This window comes from Ictidomys tridecemlineatus, chromosome 7 (genome assembly GCF_052094955.1).
Source record: "Ictidomys tridecemlineatus isolate mIctTri1 chromosome 7, mIctTri1.hap1, whole genome shotgun sequence".
NCBI classification, from domain to species: Eukaryota; Metazoa; Chordata; class Mammalia; order Rodentia; family Sciuridae; genus Ictidomys; species Ictidomys tridecemlineatus.
The window spans coordinates 13,920,349-13,929,360 of record NC_135483.1 but is presented as its reverse complement, the minus strand read 5'-3'; the positions used below and the strand labels follow the sequence as shown (position 1 = coordinate 13,929,360).

General features: G+C 42.0%; 1 long non-coding RNA gene across 1 annotated transcript in view; it reads right to left on the bottom strand.

The window, feature by feature from the left end:
* Positions 1 to 1,121: 1,121 nt before the first annotated feature.
* LOC144365409 (uncharacterized) overlaps positions 1,122 to 9,012 on the bottom strand; it is a 33,031-nt gene continuing 25,140 nt past the window's right edge. Inside the window, exons 2-3 of the long non-coding RNA XR_013423811.1 lie at positions 7,557 to 7,784; positions 1,122 to 4,065 (exon numbers count right to left, since the gene is read on the bottom strand). This is a non-coding gene — a long non-coding RNA (uncharacterized LOC144365409). The remainder of the gene's footprint in view (positions 4,066 to 7,556; positions 7,785 to 9,012) is intronic.

Here is a 9,012-nt window from a genome sequence, read left to right as displayed (position 1 = left end):
GGGAGCCCATTCTAGCCCAGTGCTACTAGATTTTTCAGAGAAGGCCTGAAATCTGAGGTTCTATAGTATAGATCATAATGTGGAAGAGCAGGCAATTCCTTAAAATATTTGAAGTCTTGTAAGTTTCAATGAATCGTATGTGTACAGTAGGTCCCAGCCGGCCGGTGGTCAGTTTGTAGCCTGTTTCTGCTTTAGACATGGCAAAATTGGGTGTGGGAAGACAAGATAGAAGTGGATTTACCTCCAAACAGATGAAGCTGAGGCTTCAAGATTCCTCAATTGCAGCCCCTTTCCAATGACCTGGGAGAACCCTGCCAACATGATTATATGATCGTATGTTTTTGTGAATCTGCAAAAGGCAGGTACTGTAGTCACAGTGCTTTAGGATCATGGTCTCTTTGCTCTCAAGGTTTCCTCCCTTCATGCTTCCTACCCTGGAAGCTGGGGCTACAGGGACTGGAGGCATTTTCTGGAGGCCCAGGTGGCCGCATCCAGTTACCATTCTCCATCTCAGCCTTATTGACATCTTACGTCAGACAATCCTTTGCTGCAGGGGTTGGACCTTTAGCAGTATCTCTGGCCTCCACCTACTAGATAGATGCCAGCAGCAACTCCTCATCCTTCCCACAGTTGAGACAAATTCAAACCCCCGACCACTGATAACCATTGAATTCATGGGAAGCTGATTTATGGATATATTTAGTTTGCATTAGAATATGATCGTGTGGCTAAAGATCATGTGGGTCATAGTTTACTTTCTGGCTAACAGTTCCAGCATGGTCATGTATTCCACCAATACTCTGAGTTTCCATAGTGCCCACTCACAGATGTAGAACCAGGACGTCAGGTGTCAGTAGGGCCACAAGTGGGGTGGAGCGGAAAGAGAAGCTGAAGCTGAAGGAGCCTCAGGCCAGTCTTTGGAGAATCCTTCCAAATCTTAACACTATATATGAAAGAAACTTGATGGGCTGTTCTCATTTTTACTTTAATCCTAAATATTTACATGGCATGTTGTGATGCTGAAAGAAAATGATCTAGCTCATTGATAATAAAAATAAATTCCAAACAACAAGCTTTTAAATTTTTTTTTTATTTCATTGTGACTTATGATCCCACTCAAAATCACTTTTCTCTTAGTACTCAGTTTCAGATTATAATTTTATATTTGATGTGCGAAGAAAGCGCTTCTCCCAAATTATATAAACGTCAGATACCTTGAAACTTGGATCGACTCCAGGATTTTAGATATCAAAGTGAGTTTTGACAGAAAACCCTGGAGTATTTATAGAAGTAATTTCTGGAGAGAGCTGCTGAGGGCCGTGAGCTCCTCCATCTTCCCTGACCCCCCACCCCAGTCGCCATGGTGAAGGAAGAGTGCGCTCCACTCTTCCCCTCAAGTGAGAAGAAATGCGTCAGTGGGGTCTCTAGAAAGCCTGCTGCTGTGCCTCTGCAGCTGTAGCAACAGCTGGCGACCCGAAAGGGAGAAGAAGGCTGGCTGGCCGCACAGGCCGCTGCCGTCAAGGAGAGGTGACTGCACTGGGCCGTGGACTCCCAGAGTGTTTATTGGGTCACAAATGCCAAGTGTTCCCCATAAGCCAGATGCCGGCTGCGCACAATTGAGAGATCGTTTGCAGCTGTTAAATCCTGCCCAGGAGGGACACTCAGGAGCAGGGTGGCATAGATGAAAGTCTATGTGTAGTTGTCTCCTGAAAAATCAGGGACTCAGAAGCCACCTCTGCCCAAAATGTGTCACCACATTGCAGAAAGTCCTGCTAAACCTGGGGCAAATCTGAAGAACACACCGGAATGCCAGTGAGACACGGGGCCAACCTTGAACCACCTGCCAGACCCAGGCATCCAAGCAAAGTTAAGAATCTTCCCGCTCCTCCCCGCTCCCCTCTCCTCCAGTGCCTCTGTACCCTAGGTGACTTGGTGGCTGGAAGGAGATGCTGAAGAAACAGAGGAGGGTGCATTTTTGTTTTTTGCACTGAAGGCAACTAGCCTTTAGAGGTCACCTAGTGGGCTGACTGCTTTTCCTTAGAAAGGGTCCTGCACAAGGTTGGTCTTTAGGCTGGCGTTGGAAATGTGGATTTCAGAAGATTTCCCCTCTCTCTCACTGATAGGATAGCTTACTGCACCTAAACTGTGTAGAGAGTGCTTTTTGCTGAGTTCCTGCTTTCCTCCTGGGAGTCTGGAGTTTCGGCATACGTAAAGCAGGGTGTGCCTGCGTGATGGGCTGTCAATAAGATGCTCCTGCTGAGCTTCCTGACAAGCAGCTCCATTGTCAACCTTCCACGTGTGTGGTCACAACTCAGAGATGGAGGAACTGGGCTTATACTGCTCGCTCCATTAGCAGCAGACTACAGACATTCATGTCTGTTTTCCTGAGACTGTCTCATGCCCTGTCCCCTTTGCTGATTTTGTTTTGTATCTTTTTACCATAATAAATCATCAGGAGTGTCATCATAGGATGAATCCCGTAGGTCTTCCCAGCAGCTCATCAAAACATGGAAGTAGATTTGGGTACCTCCTTACAAAGGCCCTAGCTGTGGGGATGCAGAGAAGTTTTATTTGTGGATCAAGCTTGATGCTGTGATCATTATATAGACCAGGCACTCTTAGTGATTGAATTGACATTAATTTTGGCATAAAGTGGGCAGGAATGCCACGGGGCCAATCAAGTTTTCATTCAGTGAAAGAACAACCAGCCCCCAAGAAATGCATCTAATTAGAGGTCATGGAGAACAAAGTATAATTATGTTCTGATTACATCCCACCAGGAAGGCTTGTGTGGTACATCAGTGCTGTTTACAACATTCCATTGAAAGCTCCTGGTAACCACAAGAGGCAGGAAGGGTGAAGGTTTTATCTTGTCTTACAAAACAGGAAACTCAAGGTGGACAAGAGCCAAGGATTGGGTTTGGTTGTTTGAGTTCAAGACCTGCCTAAACTACTCCATTACAACTATCACTAGTGAGCTATGACATTAACATAGATCAAACACAGATATTTCTTTGATGATGTCAGAAGTTATTGAATAACAATAAATTCACTGAACACTGTGGGTCATCTGGTAGTTATGTGCTAGTCAATCACAAGTTCTTTTATTCCAGTCTTAATTTCTAATATTCTATAGCACTCAAGTCACATTTCACACTTTACACAATTTAGATAGACGATAGATAGATAGATAGATAGATAGATAGATAGATAGATAGATAGATAGATAGATACTACAGAAAGGCTAAGAAAGGGTTAAGGCAGCCACAGGCATTCAGGAACCTGACCTGAGAGTCAAGGCAGAGAGCAGACACATGCAAATTGTAGGTGGTCAGGTAAGATACCATCCAGCTGAAGAACTTGTTCAGGTGCAGAGCTATCAAAGCACAGGAAGCTATTCTAGGACAAGATCTGGACAGATGGCAGTTTCACAGTGTCAGCTTGGAGTGTCAGCTTGGAATAGCAGCCTTGAGTGGGTCGTGCATGGTCATCATCAGGGGCAACAACCAGGCTCCACTGAAGCCTGAGGACAAAGATGCAGAAGTTTGTTGCTGTGACGATCTTCCTGGGTGAGACTGGTGGTGCATGAGCAGGTGATGGTGTCAGGGCGCCACCACGTCCAGACACTGCTGCTCCTTTTACAGGCCTCCGTCGAGGTATTGCTTCATCCAGCGGTCTGGTGCTTCCCCCTCAGGGATCTTGTTTTTCCAATGAGTTCATCACACCTATGAGTCCAGGTACTTCTAATTAATTGGATAGCATCATGGTGGTCATTTTTATTGGCACAATTAATTCATTCATCAGTTTGTGCCATACAGATGATGGTTGTTTAGCTGCATAAATAAGGTGTCAATCATTCCATTGCAGCACTGAAGTTCAAAATGGAGTCGCCTACAGAAAACTACTGCTTTGTGAAACCGAGCCACCCTGGCTTAGGACTGTCAGAGAACCGCTGTTCTGTGCATCATGGAGTAACCCTGAGAGGGCACAGCTGCTCCCCACAGCAACATTGTCTTCTGGCTTGGTGTAGAGCCATAAAGTCAACCAAAAGTCCTTTTTTCTACCCTGTAAAAACAAAATAAATGACTACTGCTCCACCAACTGGCTATCTGTAGCTGTCATTCATGTGAACTGGAGACATTCAACTTGTTGGGGGGCTTGGTTTGAAATGAATCATCTTCCCTACTTAAGAGAATTGAGCTTGTGTTTCCATTCTCTGAGGTCCCCGAAAGCCCTCGGTGGTGACCTGGCATGTTGTGTTCATAGCAAATGGAGGATAATCCCATCACATCTGTGTGCATGTGTCACATGTGCACTCATCTTGATCAATTGATATGAAATCCAGTCTTTCTGCAAATGCTATCAAAATGCCCTCAGCTAGATTAATTTCATAAGATCAAAAAACAAAAAAATTTTTATAAGATCAAAAAACAAAACTTTCTCAAATTTCCATTTCCTAGGCACTTTGCTCGGTGTGACAGATGTAGTAATGAAAGTGACATAGCTGTTGGTCCAGGGAGACTAGAGTTTAGTGGGGAAGATGGTCAAGAGGATCAAGAAGCAATTTCAGCGGGTTTCACTACAGTGGGGTTAGAGGAAAGGCTCTTCAGACAGATGGCTTGCCTGCGGTCAGATCCTAACTCCTCTTTTCATTAGTTTTCTGACTACACACAGGTTGTTAATTCTTTCTGTGCCTCTGAATTTTCAGCTATAAATACTCAATTAACTCCAACTGTATAGGAAGCTGTTTCAACTATATATGGACCAGGTATGTGAGAGGCTCTGGGTGTAGCCCATTACTATCCAAATGTTCAGATGCTTTTGTTAACTAGTTATTCAACCCGGGATCATGGAGAGCAAGAGAACGGAGGAGGTGGATTGTTGGATCTGAGGAAGAAAAGAATCTGACACACGAGGACATTTCTCAGAGGTCTACCCTTTGAAGGCTTCTTTGGCTGGGCCCCCCATTTCCATTTCTCACATTTGGCATTTTCTTGGAGACTGATCTTTCGTGCTCATTCCTCCTGCCCATCCCTGTCCCGCCCTGTTTCCTCTCTGGCCTCAGTTCTTAGGGTTCCCTCCTCCCTTAGGATGCTGTGGTCACAAGTGTCCTGGAGGTTCTTGAGTTCTCCAGGTACATCTGCTCCTGGTGTCTTTGCACTTACAGGTCCCCTGCCTGAGCTGCCCTCTCTTGCCAACTCACTTTCTCCAGGACCTTGTTGACACCACAGGCTACCTATTGCCCTTCCCTGCTTTGAGGGTTTTGTTAGATTTCCCCCCCCCTTCTCTCTAACAACCGAGACTACTCACTGATCTTTATCCTTAATGCACATCCCATGAAGATAAAAGAACTTGTTCATGATGACTCCCAGGACAATGACCCTGCCCTAAGTGGGACCGTCAGTACATGTTCTTGAACTAAAGTACATGGGGATCTGTACTGGTCAGAACTCCTGAAAGACTGAATTCCAGGCTTCCGCGTGCAGTGAGAGCCCTTTGATTGAAGAGATTCCAGCTTCGGCTGGACAAATCTTGGCAGTGATATTGTGGAAAGCATTTGAGAATTGGGTGGTAATTAAATGTATTTTGATCTTTTGAAACATTGCCAGTGCCTAGTTTATAAATAGATCAAAGGTAACTAGCACCATATTTTGTTTTATTTTATTTATTTTTATTTTTGTGTCACTGGGGGTTGAACCCAGTGCCTCAAGCATGCTAGTCAAGCACTCTGCCACTGAGCTACACCCCCAGCCCACCGGATTTCAAAGGAGCAGATCTTTCTATTCAGATCTCAGACTACAGCTAACAGCTAACAACACCAACCAAAAAATCACCTAATGCCTTATTGGTTGGATTTAAAAATAACTACTAATGATTAAATATTGATAATGTATTATAATGCATGTTAATTGCTAAATTCTGTTTAGTGACTTAATTATTTCATGAATCAAATTATTACATTTTTAAAAATTGTAAAATTAAACCATGTTGGCCTTATTTCAAATAAATCACATTATCATAAACATAACATTTAGGGTCAATGAAGTCCTAAATATAGACACTAATCACCCCTGTGGCATATGACATTAATTATGTGAGCCAATCTTAAGCTGTTAGAAGCTAGAAGTACAAATTTCACTAGGACAATAAAAGCAAATATGTCAATCTATATTGTTCGTTATGTATAGTGATTCCTTTACAGTGACAAACAACACTCATTTTTAAAAGAATATCACATGTTAGGGAAATAGACTTTTTAATCACATTTCTTTCTTAATTTCAGATCCCTTCAATTAAGTATTCTTTTCCTACCTTGCTGTGGTCCCCAATCCTCCCTTCATTTATGTCTGTCCAGAAATACTGAGTTTTAAGAATTATTTAGTGTTAGAGTCTGTAAACAAGTCAAGATGGCGCCTGGCATTTTGACAGAGGGAGTGGTTTGTGAAGTAACGCCATCGAGCCATTAAGTGTGGAGATTCCTTATTGGTTGACTACTGTATCTAGTTTATGTTAATTAAGATAAGCTGTGTGGAATGTATATATACCCCTCCGGTCCTACAATAAACGGCTCCTACTCCTGCTGAATCAATCTATACAAGTTTCTCGTCACCCCCCGGTTATTTTGCTGCAGCCAGACTGCGGCAATTTAGTTCCTCTTAAGTATGTTGTCAGCATTTCCCTAACACAAAACGACAACAGTCCTGTGTTAGCGTTTTAGGGCTTTCCTGAGTTTTCTGTATTCACTCCCCTCCTGTTTCTCATATGCCATGTGTCTGCTAAAGGTCCCTTGTGTGAAAAGACAAGAATCTATAGAAGCTTAATGCTTGAATTTTCAAGTGTGCTGAATTACTTATAATTTATTGTTGTGTTGTGTTTGTGTGTATGTGTAAGTGTGTGTACACGTATTTTCATCCCAGTTAGTGAATACCTGAAGCACCCTCCTCGACAACACATATTCTAAGTTAGCCTTTGAAAGGCCAGTCAGAAGCCCCCAGGTGAGTGGTGCTACTGGAGAGAAGTGTTTATGGCTTTGCAGTGATGGTTTCAGGAGATATACTGATCTCCAAACTCACCAAAGCATTAGGAGGAGGTTAAAATAAAAGGATTCAGATTTATGAATTAGTATAATGGGTGTTAGACCTGCCTTCAAACTTGGTGAATCAGTGGATCTAAGATATTCAAATTGATCAGATGGATTATTAGGCCTCTGTCCCGCAGGAGCACACTGGAAAAATGTATTGATAAGACTCTTCCACTTCAGAATACAACCTATCTCAGATTCTATCTCAGAACCCTGCTAGAGGTTAGTCAAACCCTACTGCTAGGCCACCGTGGAACTGCGTCAAGAGAGCCTTTCCTCCAAGGCGTTTTGCGAGGTGTGTAAGAGAACAGAGAGCTGATGTTACGGAAAGCTCCATCCTTGTCTCTAATGCCCATTCATGCCAATTTAATAATGAGGACTTGGTTTTGAGAAAAAAGGATAAAGAAGCTTATTGCTTTGCTAGCAAAGGAGAAATACAGGGCACCCCAGTACCAGAGGCGGTGGTTCTGCTCACCAGGGAAAATAGAAGCTTAGAAAGAGGCTCTTCCCTTTGCATCTCCATTTCTGCTTCTTGTGTTGGTAAATCACAGACTTTTCATTTATCTGTAGCACAACTTATTCTCTGCTCTCTTTCCTAGTGTGTCCTGACAGGGGGTCTAAGGTGCGGCCTGGGTGGTGTGTTGAAATTTACTGTTAATTTCAGAGATAGTCACTTCCTAGTACTTTTGGTGACATCTCTTTCCTGTGGAAAACAGATAACTCAAGGTAATCTGGTTCTCTGCTCTTAGGTTAGGGAAAAGGAGAGGGAGAAGAGAAAAAGAAAAAAAAATGTACCTTTAAAAATAAGAAGCAAGGGGTTTATACAAAAAGTAAAGTGGACCACTGTTGCACAGAGATATTATCCAGCCTGCACAATTTGTGAAATTGCTCTTTTGTATACTACTTTACCAATAATCAATTGCAAACCTGATGAAAGTTGCTCAGAGACTAATGTTTGTGGGAACATGATAGGGAAAAACTTATCAGGCTCACCAAATCCCACATGGAAAGCCATTTATCTAACAAGGCAACTGCTTAATCATGAGTAATCATGTTAACTAATGTCAGTAAAGGTGTGCCCTTCACTCTCCCCAAGAAATCCAAAATCCCAGCCGTGAGTATATATGACAACAAATATTCCCTAAGAAATAAGAAAAACGACAAACTGTACCAAGAAAGCTATGAATTTTCTAAAGTCAACTAAGATAATGTGCAAATAAGTTAGGAAATTAAAAAGTTTGTGCTTGTTCAAGACAGACACAGACACAATTTTTTCCTGAGTATTTTTAATTATTTGTTGGTTGACTCCACTGATATAAAACCCATGGATACAAAAAGCTGACTATAGTGTTCATCCAAGAAGCAACTACCATTCAAATAACTTATATCCTAAATATATAATTGTGTGTGATTCATGTAAAATTTAAAACCTTCTTCCTATATAGGAATAGTTAAATATCTTATTTAGGCCGTAAACCTGCCCAAATATAATGTAAACAATACTGTAACTGTGAAGACAAATCCGCTAATTGAAAAACTGGTAAAATATTGTAGCAGCTAAATAATACCAAAACAGGTAAATCCTGATGAAGAAATACAGTTTCATTTGTGTAAATAATTGAATTCATTTATTTGAACAATAAACTTAGAAAAATACAGAGGATGAGATTTCTGAAGGGGACTCCTGCATAAATTTATGGGTCTCAGATGTTAAGGGCACTTAAAAAGTGTACGTATTTTGCTATGAGTCTTAGAGGTTTTCTCTTATTTGAGAGACCTACTCACAGAAAACTCAAGAAGTTAGGTTGCTTGGATGTTCAAAACACTAACATATTGGGGGTGTGGAGATAGAGGTTCTTAAAATAATTGAAAAAAATTAAGAATAAGGGGTGAGGTTCAAAAATCATCTAAGGGAAATGCATATAGTTTTG